The sequence below is a fragment of the Protopterus annectens genome, chromosome 16.part0 (assembly GCF_019279795.1).
Source record: "Protopterus annectens isolate FY-2018-M chromosome 16.part0, PAN1.0, whole genome shotgun sequence".
Classification (NCBI taxonomy): Eukaryota; Metazoa; Chordata; order Ceratodontiformes; family Protopteridae; genus Protopterus; species Protopterus annectens.
In genome coordinates this window covers 400,138,010-400,160,385 of record NC_056750.1, presented here as the reverse complement: position 1 = coordinate 400,160,385, position 22,376 = coordinate 400,138,010, and positions in this window count along the sequence as shown.

Below are 22,376 nucleotides of genomic sequence, written 5' to 3'. Positions count from 1 at the left end.
TAGAGTTTTTATTTACATCTTTGACTCATTATACAACTTTTACAACAATGTAAAATTAATATTTTTGTATGTTGATGGAGAACATGTTATAAAATAGTTGCTTTTTGTTTAATGGAAAATATAACCAGCAGCTCAAGGATGTTGCATTTTGTGAGAGTGGGATAGACATATTTTATAAGATTTGTCAGTTTTCAAGAAAGTCTCCTTTTGTGTATGATTTATTTATTTTTTAAATGGTTCTTAGGAATAGAAACAGTTGGTGGATGTTTTAACAGAATTACAAATGTTTTAACTTTTATTTTAGGACCTGTAGATACCACCATTAACTTTCTGGATATTGTTGTCACTTGTGATTTTGAATAAAGGATGTTTACAATTAACATTTTTTATAAAAGCTGCATCTGTAAACAATTATTTGCATTATTCTAGCAGTCACTCATCTTACATTAAGTAAGGAGGTCAATAAATAATTAGTACGTTTCTCAGTAGAGGATGCAACAGGGATAGCCTGGTGGCAATAGCAGAAGGAATAATGAATAAGATGGATAGTCAGTTTCTTTCAGTTCTTGTTGGTAATATTAAATCATGTTAAACTGAAATTAAATTTAACTGTAAGAAAACCTGTGTTTTACAAATGTCAATCAATGGTGGCATTATTAAGAGAGTTACAGTGGATAATTCACCTTAGTTTATTTTTAAGAGGAACAAACGAGGTAAAAAGACAAACTGGTAACTAAAATGTACAAAGTATCCAACAGACTCAGCAAGGCACAAAAGAGAGACCAGTGCTGTTTATTAAAGGAAGCGCTTTTCGTTGCCGTGTTATGGCAACTTCATCAGATTAATACACACAGAATACCTTATAAGTTTAAATAACAAATACACAAATCACATGATCATCAATCAGCTGATATTGAGTATGTCACAATACGAGTCAACACATCAAATCAAATAAAATAAATGAAACGAGTTCCTCTTACAATTTGACTAAATATAAATCTCAAAGTAAAAAACATTTCTTTGCTTATAACCAACGGAAATTCCCACTCACTTCGAGTACTAAATATACATTAAAATGACCGATTAACTTATTAAGCCTAGTGTTTAAACATATATAATTCCCACCAAATATTCAAATCTATTAGTTTAAAACACTAACCGTAAGTAAAACACCTTACCTATCAGTTGTTTAACTACAAATAACAACGTATATGGTAAATGACAGCTTAGTTACAATTTCTTTTTTATGTGTGTGTATGGTGACTTCACCCTCCACAAAGAATTCATAACTATAGAACAATGCTGTCCATTATAGTTTAAACACCCTATCATGTCAAACTGAGCAAACTAGTTTGACCGAAGATGTCATATACGTACAGAAAAAGCAGACAATTAAAATTGTGTATGCTGGATGATACTAAATATGTCATAATGTAAAATCATAATATAAAATTACCTCAACCTTTCACAAGTCGACCTATTGTATTCTACCTAATCAAACTTCTAAGTTTTAAAAGACGGGCAATATTACAAGAGTCATTGAGACTAGGACTTGAAAAGGCATTAAGCCTTATCTGCCATGCTAGTTCTCGTTCTTCGAGCAATAAATTAAAAGGACCACCTCTAATATCCATGTTAACTTGGTCAATTGCTTTAAATAGGAATTTATGATTTTCATTAAGGGCCAGGTGTCTGACTAAAGGACTCTCCTGTTTGTTTGTCTCAATAGCATGAGTGTGTTCATAAACCCTATCTCGGAGCCTATGCTCAGTCTTCCCCACATAGAAGGCCGAGCAGAATTGACACCTGGCTACGTAGACAACCTGTTTAGAATTACAGTGAAATTTGCATTTCATCTTATATTTCCTCCCATTTATACAAAAACTTTCACCAAGGATACCATTAATAATAGATACATGTCAAGAATTTATAGAAAAGACATGTATTCTAATTCATTCCTTCACTTTTTGAGCTGTCATCCATTCCATCAAAAATGCTCTATAGTAAAGGGTCAGCTCATTAGAGCAGCTAAGATGGTTTCATTAGAATCTGACTTTAGTGATGAATGTTTACAGTTGAGTAATATGTTCCAACAGCGGGACTATCCTATTTGTTTAGTACAGGCTCTAGTTGTGGAGATAACACATAAGAGACATGCAGGTCTGATTAAACCTATTCTAAGCAGAAGAACATCACATGACAGTATTGTCTATAGATTTGACTTAGAGTCTATAGTACCTCAGATGTTATTAACTGAACAAATACACGTAGACAAACTCAACAAGGACTTTAGAACCAGTTTCATTACTTCCTTTAGTAAGGACAGTGATACAGTTAGATTTATTTTATACAAAAATTGGGAGTTTATTACTACTGACAAACTCTTGATTAACAAATTTGGTGACCTTCCTAAACTAGTGTTTAAGAAAGGACCTAATCTTAAGAACCTCCTTGAAAGGAAGGCAACATCATGCCTAACTAAACAAATTGGGATGACTACATGTGGGTGTTGCAGGATGTGTAAATCCATACCGCCTACTTCGAGGCGATCTATGCCTGACATATAAAGCTATGTCCAACCCAGAATTAATGGACATGCTCCACCTCAGTAAATCTAAATCCCTTAAAGCCACGTGCTCGAGGGACCTGAACCTCAGCACAGAATTAAATAGAACATGCTGGAGGGACAGATTCATAACCCAGAGGCTCCCTTTGCTCTGGAATAGAATTCCAATTCATGTTAGGCAGAGCACCTCACTGACTCTCTTCAAGAAGAATCTTGATGAGTGGATGGGGGATCGTAGGTTTGTCCCGGGGATTACTTCCGTGTCACTATTAGACAGAGGCACAGTAAACTAAACTTTAAAAAGGGCACAGTATACTCAAATCAAGGGGTGGCATAAGCCAAACACAATCGGGCTAGGCTTATAAATGCCCCAGGGCAGATATCCTAGTATGATCCTATGAACCTATGAACCTATGGAACTTGGTGAAAGTTTTTGTATAAATGGGAGGAAATATAAGATGAAATGCAAATTTCACTGTAATTCTAAACAGGTTGTCTACGTAGCCAGGTGTCAATTCTGCTCAGCCTTCTATGTGGGGAAGACTGAGCATAGGCTCCGAGATAGGGTTTATGAACACACTCATGCTATCGAGACAAACAAACAGGAGAATCCTTTAGTCAGACACCTGGCCCTTAATACAATCATAAATTCCTATTTAAAGCAATCAACCAAGTTAACATGGATATTAGAGGTGGTCCTTTTAATTTATTGCTCAAAGAACGAGAACTAGCATGGCAGATAAGGCTTAATGCCTTTTCAAGTCCTGGTCTCAATGACTCTTGTAATATTGCCCGTCTTTTAAAACTTAGAAGTTTGATTAGGTAGAATACAATAGGTTGACTTGTGAAAGGTCGAGGTAATTTTATATTATGATTTTACATTATGACATATTTAGTATCATCCAGCATACACAATTTTAATTGTCTACTTTTTCTGTACGTATATGACATCTTCGGTCAAACTAGTTTGCTCGGTTTGACATGATAGGGTGTTTAAACTATAATGGACAGCATTGTTCTATAGTTATGAATTCTTTGTGGAGGGTGAAGTCACCATACACACACATAAAAAAGAAATTGTAACTAAGCTGTCATTTACCATATACGTTGTTATTTGTAGTTAAACAACTGATAGGTAAGGTGTTTTACTTACGGTTAGTGTTTTAAACTAATAGATTTGAATAATGTATATTTAGTACTCGAAGTGAGCGGGAATTCCGTTGGTTATAAGCAAAGAAATGTTTTTTACTTTGAGATTTATATTTAGTCAAATTGTAAGAGGAACTCGTTTCATTTATTTTATTTGATTTGATGTGTTGACTCATATTTTGACATACTCAATATCAGCTGATTGCTGATCATGTGATTTGTGTATTTGCTATTTAAATTTGTAAGGTATTCTGTGTGTATTAATCTGATGAGGTTGCTGTAACATGGCAACGAAAAGCGCTTCATTTAATAAACAGCACTGGTCTCTCTTTTGTGCCTTGCCGAGTCTGTTGGATACTTTGCACATTTTATTTTTAAGAGGACTGTGTCTTTAAAGGATGTTTTTCAAACAGAAACTATCAGTATACTATTAGAATCTTTTCGTAAGGGTAGAGATACTTTTATATGTATTTTTGTACAGCAAGTAACTATATTTAGGGCAGTATTCATAGTCCGGGGCTTCACATTTTTGTAGCTGTGATCCACAAAGAGTGGCGCTACAAGGTTTTGCAAATGCTGGACTTTCAGGCTGACTATGGAAATGCAGAGGACTTTTTGTGAACACTCCCCCATTGCAAATGTGTAACATGATTAACGCATAAGCGATAGGGAGACATTTAGTATGCTGTTAAGGGGCTTTACACGTATGAATATGAGTTTGATATGTAGGCATGAATAAATAATGAACTAATTTGCATACAAAGGATGTAAATTGCCCTGAATTTAATCCAGAAAGCAGCAGTTTCAGTCAGAATATGTAGATGCAAGTAGAATTTAGTTAGTACTTTTGTACACCTGGACATTTAAACTGAAGGGGGTCACTTGGGTAAATGTTTTATTTTGATGCTTATGCAGACCTGGCTGTATTCCTGAAGGGGTTGCTGGGAAAAATGTTTCATTTTGGTGGTTGTACATACTAGGATATGTTACTGAAGGGGTTGCTTGGGTGAATGTTTCATTTCAGTGCTTCTGCATACCTGCACATATTACTGTAGGGGTATCTTGGGTGAATGTTTCCTTTCAGTGCTTATGCATACCTGGACATATTACTAAAGGGCAGATCTCTCAACCTCTTAGAGCAAGAAATCTGGACAAAGCTTTAAATAAAAGTGGGAGAAAGGCCTAAAGAAAGGGATGCTTTTTAAATATTGCTCTTACAAACTTAGAATGTTGATAGAATAACAGATTTTGCATTAGCATGAATTTACTGAAGGGTATGAAGGCTTAAACTCAAATGTCTCTCATTATTTTCTAACTTCAGTTTTTAATGATTTGCACAAATTTGCCAGAAATCCACAGTTTTATGAAAAACGGGCCAAAAATATGAGGCAGAAATCTGGAAATTTTGCAAAAGTCTGTACAATTGAGAGGTATGCTGAAGGGGTCCCTTGGGTGAATGTTTCATTTTAGAGCTTGTACATACCTGGACATATTACTGAAGGGGTAATTTTGGGAAAATGTTTAATTTTAGTGCTTATGCATACCTGGATGTATTACTGAAGAGGGTCACTTGGGCAATTATTTCATTTCAGTGCTTGTGCATGCTTGGGCATGTTACTGAAGGGGTCACTTGTGGAAATGTTTCATTTTGGTGCTTGTGCACACTAGGGTATGTTACTGAAGGTAGCTGCTTGTGGAAAGGTTTCATTTTAGTGCTTGTGCATACTGAGAAATATTACTGAAAGGGATCGCTGGAGGAAATAATGTGTGTGTCAGTGAAGTGCTTGTGCATACGTGGCCAGACTGATGAAGTGATTGGTGGGCAAAATAATTTATTGTTTCTTTTTAGTGCTTGTGCATACTTAATACAAACTATTGAAGGGGTTGCTGGGGGAAATAATTAATTTGTATGTTAGAGAAGTGCTTGTTCATACTTGGACAAACAAGCTCATGGATTGCAACTCCAATATCAAAAGTGAAGCACTGCATTTAACAATGGATGTGCATACGGCAGGAATGTCGGAGTATTGATTGCAAAACTGTCTCATTAGTGTCTATGCTTTACAGCATGTCTCATCTGTATCTCATTATTTTTCATAGAGGCTTTGTGTATTAACATAAATGGCCTCTATGAATCTCACCTTTGCTATGTTGGTTTGTAAGCATCAGGAATACCCCTATTGCATTTGCCCATGCAACTATGAATATTAGCCTTTGATGGGAAGTTAGTTAATTGAATGAATTTTGAGAGTACCAACAGTAATAATTCATACCATAATTGTAATTCTGTAGGAATGATTTATATTGCTATTTGTTCTTACTGCGATACTTGTTAGGTTGGGATGACTAAGCATCAATTATCTAAAAGAATTAAAGAGCATTTCTATGCTATTAGACATAAAAATGAGAACAATACATTACATAGACACACCAAGCACTGCACTCAGTTTAAAAAGTTATATTTTAAAAAGTTATATTTTAATGTTTTGGCCAGAGTTTCATTAGATTATAGGATAGATTTTAAGAATAAATTAGAAGTCAAATAAACATTATGGCGACTTAAACTCCAGTTCGATAAGTTTCCAGACCTTAACAAAACCATAAATATTAAATGTATTTTGAGAGATAGAAGAATTAGAATATCTGATTGGATGGCGCAGTGGTGCAGCGGTAGCATTTTCACCTCACAGGAAGAGTTTCTCCTGTTCGATTGTTGGCTAGAGTGCCTTCTGTGTAGAATCTGCATGTCCTCACTGCGTTCGTATGGGTTTTTTCTGGGTACTCCAGTTTCCTCCCACGTTACAAAGACATGGAGCATTTCTCCCCTGGCCTCTGCTGAAAATTGGCTTCTTTCCAAGGCGGACTTTCCCAGTAAACAAATGTTAAATAATAATTAACTTGTGTTAAATTGTGGTGATTAAGTTATGAAAATAAATGTTATGCTGTTATTGGTTTGTATGTTGGATCACATGATGTGTTGTATACATAAGTTTAAAGTTTTTTTTATTCTGATTAAGTCTTGAGTAGAAAAGGGATGACAGTGCTAAAGAAAAAATATTGGCTCCTTTTCCAGTGCTGTTTTTTTTGTGTGTGTTGTTTTTACTTTTGAAAATGTAGTCTTACAGACAGAAGTGTGGTGAGGTTTGTTACTGAGACTCCAAATGATTTAAAAACTAAATTCTAAAAAGAAAATTTGTTCCCAAGCAGATAGTAACTAGAGCTTTATTAAACATATCACTAAGCGACATTCTAGTCACTTGCTCATAAGTCAGCTGTTGAAAATGTGACCCAGACCTCTCTAGCTCTAGAATGTTCTACATCCAAGATGGCAGGAGCTGGTTAGGTTTTCTGTGGTGCATTGAGTGTTGTTTGTAAGCAGCAAGAGATTTGCATTTTTATGGTATTTTCAACTTGACTGACTACATTCTGTTAGTCTGTTTGGCTTTTCTGGGTCCACTGGATATATCATTAAACATTAATGTGCATTTTTTTTTAATATTACAGCAGTTATGAATAACTCTATTAGAATGCTGTCACTACCTGGTTATTTTACAGTAAGTATGAATAGCAATTATATTTATTTCCATTTTAAGCTCAGACTGTTGTGATTTTTGAGATTTTGTGATCTGTTGTGATCTTTGAGATGGTGTTTAAGGATGCTGGGTCATTTTTAAGTGATGTTTGACCTCAGCTTCGGTTTGAAGCCTGTATTTTGATCACCAGCCTTCATGAAGACTAAGTCTGATTTACTGATTATTGGACGTTGAATTCAATGAAAGCTCTTTGGTGGTTGAATTCAATAGGGGGATTCTATGGACTTAAAGTATTGCTACCTTTTATGTTATATTGAGATTGTGTGCTCACTATTATTCATTTATTTATTTATTTGCAGTTTGTTTACCAGGATGGTCCATTGAGCTGAGAGGAGCCCATTTTCAATGGAGTCCTGGGGAGAAAAGCTCCAAGAATACAAAGTACAAAGTAAATGATACAAAGTGTATAATAAGCAAGTTTTTTTAAATACAATAGTATAGGTAAAAATGGTATTTAAGGTGCAATTTAGTAAAAATGCAAAAACAGAAATAATAAAAACAAGCATAGTTAATATTTACAAATATGTTAGTTTTTTAAAAATGCAAAGACTCAAGATAAAACAATACGAAGATATTTACAAATATATTTGTTCCCTCTGAAGAAATATTACAGAGGGGCAAGGAATACATAGGATTCATGTAGGTGATTTAGTAGGGAAGTGAGCTATACTATAAATTAACTTTGACAATATGATTTGTAGGGATTGCGGTTTGCTGACTTGTGAAACCCATTTAGCTCTCTTGAAATTGTAATCAGTGGTAGCAGTCCATCTAATGCTCGATGTTTGAATGCTTGACCAGTTTACAGTTTCTGCTTATGGGTCTGTAAATGTCTGGCATTTAGTGAAGAGGATAAAGGCTCTGAGGCGTTCATAAGCTGCTTCCTGTAACCAAGTCTACAGGGTTTGAAGTCCGCCCACCTTCATTTGCCTACTGTGTGACTCTGAGCAGGTCACTTAAACAGACAGTGCTCTTAGGTCAACCCTGAAAAGGGACATTTGTGTCTGGTGGGCTTACGTGGTTAACAAACGTATAAAAAATAATAAAAAATATAATAGGCCTGATTTCAAAAGACCTGCTGTCATTATAAGTGACCACTTAACACTGACAGCAGGCTGAGAGCGGATGTTTTGAAATCTGGCACCTAGTGCAAGCCTGTTTACAGATAGATCTTACACTGCAGTTCAGAATCATGGCAGACTTGTACAGAGAACACCCCTTTTAGAATCTGCCCCAATGTCTTTACTCCTGTTTTGAAGCTTAGGATGCTGAGATTGTCATGCATTTGTAATGAATATTGTATTTTTTAAGTTACTTCATTTACTTTGTGTACTTTATGTACTTTATGATTGTATTGTTGCCAATTCATGCTGTTTTATTTGTATAAGTCACTTGTTGCATCAGCACACATCAGTGTACTTTATTTTACCTGTTGTTAGATGTTTTTGATTATTGTACAGTTTGTAATTCCTGCATTCTCACTGTATTTGGAAGGTACTTAGGTTTGAGCAATGGCATAAATCTGAGTTAAGAACTTGATTTTTTGCCTACATTTGTGGTTCACCCCACTCTGCCCTGATGTACATGTCTCTCTACTGCCTTGCCTGCCCTGAGCAGTACTGTTTCTTTGTGTTTTATTTTCTCTTCTTACTGCATTCCTCCCCTCTTCTTGGTCCTCATCCGCAATGCAACCTGCTGTGCTTCTACAGCTGAAAGTGAATCAAATGGACAAGATCATAACTGGTTCTAGTCTGGCTTCTTTTCAATTTAATTTTTTCTGGAACCAACATTGTATTTTATTTTTAATTTTATTTTTATTTAACATTTGTTTACCGGGAAACTCCGATTTGGAACAAAGCCAATTTTCAGCAGAGGCCCAGGAAGAAATGCTTCAGATGCATGCCTTTGTAATTTTATTTATGTGTGTAACCCAGGGTAGAGGACTGATCCACATAGACCTTTACTAGACTTAGCCAAGGAACAATGTCTGGTTAAGTGACTTATTCAGACTCACACAGTAGGAAATGGAAGCTGAGGGAATCACAGTCAGTCATATGGAGATATCTGTCTTAAATGTATTTATTTGCGCTCTTTCCAGCACCTATCCATTTTTCAGCTCCTTCCTTTAAGTCATAAGATCAGCTGAAGTTATCCGTTATGCACATTGAACCATTTTATGTGTATTAACTATTTATTCACTTTGATATACCATTAATCACAGTGAGTTGCATAAGAGTTTCCGAAGTGGAGAGTCACGGGAATGAATGTTTTCTTTTTTTCTCCTTCTTACGTTGATAATAAAATGTTAGTAATGCTGAAATCACTCTTACTCCCCTTGATAAAACATCATGAGGTGTTTTATTTTTACTTAATAGCAAGAAACAAACTTATGGAATCATAATTGATTTCATGAAGACTTGAAGACTGTTCTTTGTATTCATCATTGCTGCAGCAGCCTAAGATACAGGGGTTATATCCTACATAGGATGTAGCAGCTGGCCAGCTTCCAAAGCTTCTGGGCAGCTTCTGCTTGTCCAAACAACTAGTCAACTTGAGCTGAGCTGACTAAAAAGGTTTGAGCACCAAGCCCTTCAGAGCTTTCTTGACACCGAAGACAGTGTTCCTCTCTGGGATTTTGAGGATCGATAGTCAGCTTGTGCTGTTCCATTGCTGGCTAGATAAGTTCATTTTGGGAAAAAACCTTTCCCATATTATTTCCTCCATGAAAACTTATTACCTTCTTGAGGAAATTATATTTTAACATAGGAATATGTGTTTTATGGATTGTCACACAACTTTTCTGTACTTTTGAATGGGAGTACACTCTTTTTTCAGACAATTTAGGTTAGTCTAAACATTCTAAAACTGTTTTTCTCTATGGAGAAACTGCTTTTAAATTACTTTTAGGGGCTGACAACATGTATTAGAGTGCTTTTCGCCATATTTAACTGGGAAAAGTAACTTTTAACTACTTTTTAAATTTTACTGACTTGTGCTACTTAGTTTCCCTGAGAAAGAGGCACCATTTTCAGCTTGACGTAGAACAAACTATCTGTTCCATGGTCGGTCCTTCTGGCCACAAAAAGAAGAGTTAACTAAGTAGCCTTTGCCAACACAACAGGCTGGCAGTTTGCCTTAGCCATAAGAGGTGACTCTGCTGTGGTGAAGGCCGGTTCCTCAGACCACTAATCTCTTTCCCTGGATTCCTTCAGTGTTGTCTATACAGCCATTATGGACTGGGGATTAGCCATAACCTCTGCAGCTGTTGATGTCCTCCTCAGTGAAAAACAGAGAGGGACATGCTTGCCCGTGCTTAGCCAGTATGTTGTGCCCATCCCTTGGAAAGCTGATGTTGCCATTAATAAACCTTTTTTCACCAACTTTCCTGACCAAAAGAAGCAAAAAACTACACATTTATCTTCTCCTCCACTACTTTATTTGGACAAGAGCGGTTTATTAGCTCTGGTTTACAGTCTTTTGCAGACTATTGACCCATCTTATATGGTGGCGTCTGGTAAAAATACTTCATATTTTGGTAAAATGGGTTAAATTGGACAAACATGTCATCGTACTATATCCCAAATACCCTCTCTTAAGACCTAATTCCTGCTCTGTCTGTGTCTTTTTAGATCAAGGCCTATCCTTGGCAAAAGCACATCTTATCCTAATAGTGATGATTTAAAATACCTAGTTAAATTCTTCTGCATATAATTCTAAAGCATCCTACCTAAGGCAGGCAACAAGTATTGTTTAAACTGTGAGCATTGCTGAACTGTTGAAATTTGAAGTATGTATTTGTTTAACAATTAGTTTCTAGTTACTAATGAAGTCTTGTACATAAAGTCTAAAATATCTTATCTAATGCTTGCAACATGTTTTTTGTATAAGCTGTGAAGATTCCTGAACTGTTTAAAATTTGTTAACTGTATAACAACTAGTACCTGTATGTTAGTAGTCTAGTAATCTCATGGAGCTTATCTCCTCGGGACTCTACTGAAAATGGACATAAATCCAGTTAGACTATCCCGCTCAACAAATGTAAAATAAAATAAATAATAAAATAATCACAATTAATGTACCTTCCATGTTCATTAAAATATTTTTTTTGTCTATTTTTAGCCTTTTGTTACCAAACACGTTTTGTAATAGTGGATACATAAGAATATATGTTGATTGACTAAAAAGCGCTTAGACAAAAGTAAACATTAACTGAAAAACACAGCTAACAATAAAACAAACTAATTTTTTTCAACTTTTATAGATTCTTGTGTAATATAACCAGCTCCAATAACATTCCACTTTTGGTGGGGGTAAGAGAAACAAACCCGTTGGCATTTCACCATTTTCAATGCTTTTTGCCAGGTTATACTTGGCCAAGTAACCTACTTACAAATAAGTAGAAAAAAATTAAATAAGTCACATTGATCAGCTAGCAGAAAACATAAAGAAGCTCAAACACAGACATGGTGTTAAAACCTTTTATTGGTGACTATAAGTCTGTCAGGACAAACAGGAATATAATATTTCATATTATCCACTATGCATTTAACCTATAGGTGGAAAAGTTGACTCAGTGTGTATTTTCCCTTTTACAAACCTATTGTTGTAGGATTAAACTAAGATAAGACTTTAAAGAATTTAAAACAGCTAGCATGTACTTGGCTGAGTTTGTAAAAACATAAAATTTATTACATTAATAATGCAATGTAAGGACATTAATTTAAATGCTGTATAGATTAACAAGACAGAAAATTTACTTATACATGTTCAATGTCCATTAAAAGGTTAGGAAGGTCAAATAATATTTCTAAGTGCAAACAATTTTTTTTTATGTAGAAGCTTCTGGGTAGAAAACAGCCCTTGGGTTAAAATCTAATCCCTATTTTGGGACCCCAGATATTTCTGGGTTGGAGTAATCTTTTAAGGCTGTTTGTTCTGTGGTAAGCATTGGAGAAGTAGTTCTGGGTTCTGTATCCACTTTCTCTAAGGAATCTAGAAAACTGAAATAATTTCTTGGATATGCGCACAGAGGCTAAACCTTAACTCCAAAGACAGTTTCCTACCAGGAAGTATTTTGATTTTTTTGGGAGGAGTTGGATTATAAATATTTGACTTTCCTAACTTTTTGTGTTCATTGAACTAATCTAAGTGATTTTTTCTGCCTTTGTAATTTGTACAACACTTTCAATGAACAGACCTTAATTATTTATTTTTAATAGTGTAATAAATTCTGTGTTTACACAAACTCATCCTGGTGTGTGCTAGCTGTTTTTAATTCTTGGCTTAATTTGAACCTAGAACAATAGGTTCAGAAGAAGGAAAATATGTGCTGAGCCAACTAATTTTCAACCTCAGTCTCTGACACTGCTACACAAGCCAAATTTATAGCTGATAATATAAAATATTTTATTCCTTCCTATTTGTTCTGATGGATTTATGGAGCTGTATACATTACATTAATATAGAAAGAGGTTTTACATTTTTTATTAAATATTTCCAGATTAATATCGAAGCATTCTACTGCAGCGTGCATAAATTTAGAGAAAATCCTTATATCTTGACTTTATTTCAAGACACAGCAATATAAGACACAGCAATATAAGGTTTGCATTTTATTGCTCGGTAAGTGTGCATCAGTTTTTATTTATTTTTTTTAATTTGCTGGTGCTATTTCTCAGATGCCAAGAGCCACCTGATACCCCCAGACCTAATCCAGCATTCATCTTGTAGTAAAAGAGGAGTCTGAATCATTCCAGTGCACTGTCATACATGTTGCCAAAAGGAGCCTTTTTTATTTAATGCTCCACCCCCCACAACTGATATTCAATGATTCCCACATCTCTACTGTCGGTCCCCAGTCTTCACTAATTTGGTTGAACAAGACACGTGACTGCCAAGTTCTGATTCTGTTAATCTTGCTGGAAGCCCGCTACTAACAAACATACAATTGGCTTCTGAATCCCTTGAATGTACATTGTTTCTTCTGGAACCAATTAGTTGTGCTGGATCCCATGATTATTCTACTTCTGAAAACTTTAATTGTAGTAAACTTGCAAGGCCTACAATTCAGACACATTTTATCTTGCAGAATCTTCCTTGATTTCATTAATTTTGCTACCACAACAATGTGCTACTGGTGCATATCAACTTGATTAATTTTGTGAGAGATGAGCTTATCAATCCTTTGTAAACTTACTGACTTTAATCCTGAAGGGTCTTTCTGACTCTGTGAGTCTTGCTGGAATTCTCTGTGATCTCTTTAGTCTTGGTGACCCTCCCTCTGATTTTAGTAGTCTTTGTATGACTACTGAATGTCCTAATTTTGTTTGGGCTGTAGACTTTGCCTATCCATTAATTGTATCATCCACTCCAGGTATAAGAGCTGAACAGCATCAAAATGTGGGAATATTTTTTTTCTCTTCCACCCAACGACCATTGGTATGGCCTCTTTCACAAGCAGTCATTTATATGATAACCACTGCAAGATACCAATCTGTCATCCACAGAAGATACTGTGACAACAAGGAATCTCTAACCTACCCATGGTAAATGTAAGGTTAATCCCAGTGGTATCAGTGCACTGGCTTCTGAATGCATTCAGGTCACAAGTGGTGAGGTAGCCACCTTGCCCCCATGATATGTGGCTGGCAGTTGGCATTACTGTTAATGCTGGGAGAACCCTCAGCTCAATAAATGTTGCTGGAAGCTCCACCAAGTCTAATGACTGTTTTGACAGTATTTAAAAGGACCCCATAAATAGAAGAGTATTGTCCTGTCTGACGGGGTAGTCTTCTTTCAGCTGTTCCCATTAGGGGTCACCACAGCAGATCATCTGTTTCCATTTCTTCCTGTCCTCTGCGTCTTGCTCTGTCACACCAACCACCTGCATGTCCTCTCTCACCACATCCATAAATCTTATCTTAGGCCTTCCTCTTTTCCTGTTACCTGGCAGCTCCATCCTTAGCATCCTTTTCTCAATATATCCAGCATCCCTCCTCAGCACATGCCCAAAACAATGCAATCTCACGTCTGTGGCTTTGTCTCCAAACTGGCTGACCCTCTAATGTACTGATTCCTAATCCTGTCCATCGTCATCATACTCATTGCAAATCTTAACATCTTTAACTCTTCCACCTGCTTTTTTTATCAATGCCACCGTCTCCAACCCATATAACATTGCCAGTTTCACTACCCTCTTGTAGACCTTCCCTTTCACTCTTACTGGTATTCATATGTCACAAATCACTCCTGACAGTCTTCTCCACCCACTCCACCCCGTCTGTATTCTGTTCATCACCTCTCTTCTACACTCACCATTACTCTGAACTATTGATCCCAAGTATTTAAACTCATTTACCTTCGCCACATCTACTCCATGCATCGTCATCATTCCGCTATCCTCCCTCTCATTCACAAACATATATTCTGTCTTAGTCCTGCTGACCTTCATTCCTCTCCTCTCTAGAGCATATTTCACCTCTTCAGGGTCTCCTTAACTTGTTCCCTACTCTCACTACAGATCACAATGTCATCCACAAACATCATAGTCCATGGGGACTCCTGTCTGATCTTGTCTGTCAACCTGTCCATCACCAGTGCAAATATGAAAGGGTTCAGAGCTGACCCTTGATGTAATCCCACTTCCACCTTAAATGCATCTGTCACTCCCACCACAGATCTCACCGCTGTCACACTCAGGAGCGTCCTTAGGTCACCTGGTGCCCTAGGTAAAAGGGCACCATGGCAACCCCCCATCCTGATCTACCTACTCAAATACTGGAAAAGTGCCCCTGCTAGAGCGGAGCCCTAAGCGGCCACCTAGTTGGCCTATGCCTAAGGTTGGCTATGGTCACACTACCCTCGTATATATCCTGTACCACTCTTACATACTTCTCTGCCACTCCCGACTTCCTCATATAATACCACAACTCCTCTCTAGGCACCCTGTCATATGCTTTCTTTAAGTCCACAAAGACACAATGCAACTCCTTCTCTATACTTCTCCATCAACACTCTCAGAGCAAACATCGCATCTGTAGTGCTCTTAGGTTCATAGGTAGGTACTAGGCTATCTGCCTGAAGGCATTTATAAGCCTAGCAGGAATGTATTGGCTTTCACCGCCCCCTTAAATTAGTTCCCTGTGCCTCTGTCCAGCAGAGCCATTGAAGTGATCCCTGAGGTAAGCTTTCTGTTTCCCATCCACTCATCAAGGTTTCTCTTGAAGAGGGTTAGTGAAGAGCTCTGCCTAATGTAGATTGGAATCTTGTTCCAGAGCATGGGAAGTCTCTGGGACAGGAATCTATCCCTCCAGCACGTCCTATTTATTGTTGTGGTGAGGTTTAGATCCCTGGAGCGTGTGGCTCAAGGGGATATGGTTTTCTTTAGGTGGAGCATGTCCATCAATTCTGGGTTGGGCATGGCCTTGTATGTCAGGCAGAGATCACCTCTGAGTAGACGGTATGCAACCAAGTACAGATGGAGTTTCTTCAGTCGAGCTGTATTAGGCATCTGCTTGAGGCCAGTGATCCTCTTTGTGAGGTACTTCTGTGGTCTTTCCAGTTGTTGCAGGTGTCTTGTGAGGTACATCCCAAATGGGGCATTGTACTCTATGATGGGTCTGATGAGTGATATGTAGAGGGGCCCAATGACCTCTTTCGATCTGGATGCAAACCCTTTTGTGATTAGGTGGACCACATAGAAGGATTTTCTAACCACTTTGGCAATGTGATTATCAAAGGAGAGGTTACTATCTACTTGGGTCCCCAGATCCCTTATTACAGCTTCCATATTTAGGGGGCTGCCACCTATGTGGTAGTTTGTGGGTACTTTGTTTTTTCCAAAGGGGATGGCTATGCACTTTTTGGCATTTAGCTTGAGGCCATGGTTTTGGCACCAAGTATCTGTCTCAGTGAGACCCTTTTAGAGAATGTCTATGTCAGCCGGAGAATCAATTATAGCCCCTTGTTTGCAGTCGTCTGTGAACTTGGTCAGTCATAGTCCTCCTGTGCTTGCCTGTACCTCTGAGAAGTATATGCCGAACAGGAGGGGTCCTAGGACTGAGCCCTGGGGATTGCCACTTGTAACCAGTTTAGAGTCAGACCTAGCTCCCGCAACTCTTACCATGTGGGTTCTATCCATGAGCCAGTTGGCAACCCATCTCGTGACGTTGGGGTTTATGTTCAGGCTAGTGAGCTTGTCTATAATACCTGAGTGGGGAATGGTGTTGAAGGCCTTTGTGAGGTCTAGGTAGGCTGTGTGGACCACCTTTCCCTCATCTATAGCCTTGGTAACTATCTCAAAGAAGTCCAACAGGTTTAGGAGGCATGATCTGTCCTTAACAAAGCTGAACTGGGTAGGGTCCAGTGTTTGGAGGTTCCCAATGTCTCTGCTAATGAGATCCATGATGATGCACTCCATAGCTTTGCAGACCAAGCTAGTCAGGCTTATAGGGCGATAGTTCCTGGGGTCCATTGTGGCTCCACCTTTGTGGAGCGGAATAACTGTTGCTGTGCACCACTCTGTGGGCATGTAGCCTGTGGAGAGGCTGAGTTTAAACAGTGTGTTTAGGTGAGGGGTTAGTTCATCTTTGAGCTCATGTAGGATGCAGCCTGGTACACTGTCCGGTCCTATTGATGCTGTATTTTTGGCTTTGGAGAGGGCTGCTTTAACCTGAGTGTCTGTGATTTCAACGGCACTACATTCTTCTTGTATAGTCATGGGCCCTTTTGGGGGTGAGAGGGGGGGTGAAGTTTGCATGGAACCTGTCTGCCAGGATGTTGGATATATCGATTGGTTCAGTGTATTTTGTGCCATTCTGGACTAACTCCAAGCAGATCTGAGAATTTCCACTTAGATTCTTGACATAGCTAAAGAATGCCTTGTGGTTATCTTTGGAGTCCATGGCAATTTTTCTTTCAAAGCTAGCCTTGGATGATTTTATGAGGGAATTAAGTTTCTTGCTGAAACTGATCAGGGATGTCTTCCCTTCTTGGGATTTTACTCTTTTCTGTACTAGTTTCCTCCTTCTATTGTATAGCTTGTTTATGGCAGGGGTCCACCAGACTGGTTTCCTTTTCTTGGAGGAGTGAGTCTTGGTTTTGTTTGGGATAGCATGATCCATGCATTCTTGTATGTGCCTGTAGAGTGCATTAGTAAATGATTTTGCAGCTTGGACAGCATTATCCTTTAGCATGGGGGCTTTGAAACTTCCCACCTCAGTCTTAAGTAACGTGAAGTTTGCTTTTGAAAAGTTTTTCACGGTGGTTTCTTTGACCGGGGGTGGTGGCAGAATGTGGTTATCCAGAGTGATTAGTTTATGGTCAGATCTAACCAGTGAGAGGTTGACCCCTGGTGTGGAGCACTGTTCGCCCATGTTGGTGATGACCAGGTCCAATATGTTGTCACCTCTGGTGGGGGTGTTGACCAGTTGATCCAGTTTATAAATTCTAGGAAATGTTGGGCAAGGGAGTTTGTACTTGAGTAGTTCTCCCAGTTAATGTTTGGGTAATTGAAATCACCCAATATCAGGGTGTTTGGTAGGACCTTTATGTTTCCCAGTGTTTCAAGGAATGCGGAGTGGGGGGTCCTGGGACATGGTGGTTGATCTGTAGCAAGCTATAATTTGAATAGCAGTTTTGCCTGTTGTTAGTTGCACGTGGATGATCTCTGAAGCATCGTGCTGTGCCACTAACCTGGTGGTGTGGGTATCCTTAATGAATATGGATACTCCCCCACCTTTTGTATTTCGATCTGGGTTTTGTGGCCGGAATGTATGGTATGAGTTGTATCCTGGTAGTGATGAGGTGCTCTCTGGAGCCTTAAACCAGGTTTCTGTTACTGCACATATATCAATTTTCGCCATACTGAGGAGTGCCTTGAGTGCATGCATTTTGAGGTTTAGACTTCTGGCATTGAGTAGCATTACCCTCAGTTTTTTTGTTACTTGTGCTATTTATGCCAGTGGGTTTGTATTTTGAGCCTTGCCTAAAAAAGGCACTATGGGGGTGGCAAGAGCATTGGCCGGTATGCGAAAGCCTAAGGGTGACAGGTGCAAGCCGTCTCTAGCGAAGCAGCGTCGCTTGTCGAGCATGTCATCCCAGGCTGACAGACACTGGATCCCCTTTGAATGATACCAGAAGCTTAGCCAATTGTTGAAATTGATGATTTGTTCTCTGTACTGTAGTATCATTCTTGGTGAGGGCAGGATGCTACTCCGGGTCAGGGTCATACCGGCCTGGGCTACGTGATCAGAGAGCTCCTCCATGTCTCTTTTCATGTAGTCCAGGGAGGCACGACTCAGGTCATTCACACCAACATGGACAATGACAGAGTCATATTTGTACTTGTTCTGGAGTGACCTGAGTGCTTGTGTTATGTGCCAGATCCTGGCACCCGACAGGCAACTAACAGTAACCTTCTCCTTGTTCAGCCTAGTGTGTGGGACGTCAGTGTGTCTGACTATAGAGTCACCTATTACTAGTGTGTTGGGTATGTTATTTTGCCTTAAGGGCTGTGATTGCATGGCACACTGGTTTTGTGAAGTATGTGTTTAATGGTTTGTGTTGGGGGGTGGAGGTTGCTTGGATATCTGCTTTGGAGGTCTCTATTGCTTTGCAGATTTTTATTTAGAGCCTCCGAGTATGTTTTTGTGTATTTATGTGTGTTTTTTGCGGCACTGGTTTCATAGGTCTATGTGAGACTGGTGGTGTGATGCAAGTAATTCTCTTCTCCTCTTGACTGCCTGGTCCAGTCTTGGATTGAGAGAGCTTAGCCTCCAGTTTGGCTGTATAACTGCATCTTTCGCATGTATTAGTGTTTGGTGAAAGGAGGAGAGGGTTGTCTGTGTACATGAGGCAATTGTAACATTGCCTCAAAATGCCCAGATTCAACAGTTGAACCAGCGAGTAAACCTGAAACTGCCCTTTGGACATGCCTGGATAGGTTACAGTGAACTGTTTTACTGACTGGATGGTAAGGTCGAATAGAGAGAGCCATGTCCTTCTCTACAGTATAGGGGGGGTCTAGTGCTAAGGTTTATTAGTGCTTGCTATGAGGTTTGAGCAGGTGCCGGGTTGAGAAGTGAGTGGTTTGAGTGCTTAAGTTGAAGGTTTGTCTAGTTCCAAGGGAAAAGTTGAAGAGTAGACTTTGTGGAGCTGGGAATACTTATACCCTAGCTAACCGACATGAAGACATACTGCTGTCACTAATCATCACCTCCCTTCCTAACCTGGCTTCTCCTACTCTTTGCCTTTGCTTCAAGCTGTGACTGATCAGTTTTATCCCTCTGTAGTTACTACAGCTCTACACATCAAACTTATTCTTAAAAACTGGTACCAAAACTGAAGGGGTAGTGCAAGTGTTATTCTTGACAACCAGTCACTGCATGCATAAAGTGAATGGATCAACTGTCTGATACTGTGTGAGGCCGCTATGTCTGTAACTCATTTCTTTTACTTGTAGACAGTCCAAGTAGCCATTTTCACAAATCAAAGTAAAAAGGCCTGTCTTACCCTTAGCTATAATCTGCCATGCTTTCATGTCAGAGAAACAATTCCTTGCATCCATATTATCTCTGTTTCAGTACCCCATTGCACTGTTTTCCCAAAGCTCATCATCTTATTTCAGCAGTTTGCTGTACTATACATTCTCCCATCTTGACAAGCTAGCATGCTTTAATTAGAGGGCTAAAAATGAAGGAAACAATTGAAATAAAAATATTTGTGATCTGGTCTGCTTTTCATTAAGAGGTGAGAAAAAGAATGGACAGAAAGGTGCTTGCTGTTTAAAAACGGCGGTACTTGAAACACATAACACTTAATCTCAAGTATGAAAACTTAATGCCTTACAAATAAAATATTCATATTTAAAAACACAGGCCATACTGTATATGAAAGTTGTATAAAATGTAGGGAAAGATCAATGCACCGTTTAAACAAATGAACACTATTGTTCTTAGAAGCAAAGATTGCACCCCAACACGTCGAGAGGTGCACAGGGTTGGGAGGGTGGCTTAATGGTTAAGGTGTTTGCCTTACAAACACAAGGTGCAGGGTTTGAGTCTCACAAGGGATATTTGCTTAAGCTTAAAATACAGGCTTGAGGGCAGCTAACGATGAATGAACCTATGAACCTATGAACCTATGAACAATACATATGAAGATAAGCAGCACTGTGCAAATAGAGGTACCACTATGATTTGGAGATGAGTATAGAAAAAAGGGACATGTTCATTGAGGTTATCAAGTTAGCAAATAAATAATTACAGCCTGCACCTACTTGACAAGCAAATAATGAAATTATTTTTTTTGTAGGGAGGTCTTAACACTAACTCCATGGTTGCATAACCATGCAGAAAAGGCAAACACTGCAGTGAGTTCTCACAGGTTGTCTCTAGTATTCTGGTGCTTGGAAGAAATATTCAAACTGCACCTGCAGTTCAGTATAACAAAAATACAAACCCGTTTCCTGACCTAGCAATTATCAAAACCCAACCCATGAAGCATATGACACCAGCACTGATGGTGTATGCCATAAAAACATATGAAACTGATGAAGGTGCAATGTAATATTAATGGTCCAGTAATAATTTTTTTGAAATATATGTATTGTAGACCAGGGTAAGACACTAATTTACTTGTACTACTTTCACAGTCATCCTGATATTACAGCCCTTATTACAAGCAAACTGTTATCCCAAAAGAGTAGACTAGTAAAAAACAATGCTAAGATACAAGGGTTAACAAAGCGCTTTAGACTATAATCCATATTGTGACTTTGAGCTTCTTTAACTATTTTAAGGAAATTACTGAAATCTGGGTAGGTGAGTATGGTCTTAAGTTGAGAGGACAAAGACTGCAAGACCTTTGGACCAAGGACCAAGAATGAATGGACTCGAGCTTGTTATGGGGAGGGGAGTGCTGCAGTTTGTAGCGGTAAGAGGAATGGAGGAATTGTGGGTTGTATGAGGTAGAGCATTTAGATAGCCTACCAGCAAAGTAGAAGATATTTAGATTGATTAGCTTAAAAGCAAAGGATTACATTAAGACTGGAGATCTTTGCGTGACTGGGAGCCATTTGACTTTAGGAAGTACACCACTGTTATGAATCTGCAGATATTATTTGTAATGGTTTGAAGCATCACCAAAGTCTTTTTTGATGCAGTGGCAAAGATAGGAAGTCCAGTCAGTAATAGTTTAGTCACTGATCATTCACAATACGTAGCTCAGCTGAAAAGTGTGCAATATCTTTTTTATTCTTTGATGTAGCGATATATTTTCTTATTCATGTGTAATTGCCTGCTCTTTGTCTGATGCAGATCAACAAAGGATGACAATCTTAACATGCAATCTTACTCTAACATGCTGCTATGTACAGTATTCTTCTTATGACTGTCTGGAGGGGGGCGGTGTTTTTTGAGGTCCTTATTGGTTTATTTATCCTTCTGTGGGTCTTGTATTGAAGTTCTTGTTATCCTTGTTTCCTATGTACTCTCTGGTGAGTCGATATTCAGAATTTTGTTTAGGTTGCACTTGTGTAGTCCTAAATGACAATAAAGTTTGCTCTGACTTTGACATGTTTTAATTAAGGAAGAAAGACATCTTTGCCAGTGACTGATTTTCCTTCCAGAGAAAAGAAGTGAGAGATATTTTGTGCCAAGAAAAGAAATTTCTTTACCTTGGGTTTTTTATTTGAGTGAGGGACTAAAAGATTATTCAGTGTTTGAGCCACATACCAAGGTATCAGTACTTTTGAACAGTTTAAGTAGGTTCTTGTTTCCTGTGAATAATAGTCCAGTTGTTAGGAGCCTTGCCTATTCTTTGAGGTGTAGCAGCTATCAAGCATTTTTTTTTGTGTGCTGATATTAAGGAGGATGCTGTTGGAGCTAGGTTGAGAGGTGGTTGAGGCTATGTTCAAAGGATGTTTTTATATTAGTGGCAGCGTAAATGATCATGGGAAGGTAGGCGAGAACTGAGAGAAGCTTATTAACAAATAAAAAGAATAACAGGGGGAGAGAATTTAACTCTGGTGGATACCCATGTGGAGTTGAGAAATGGGGGTTCGTTCCACC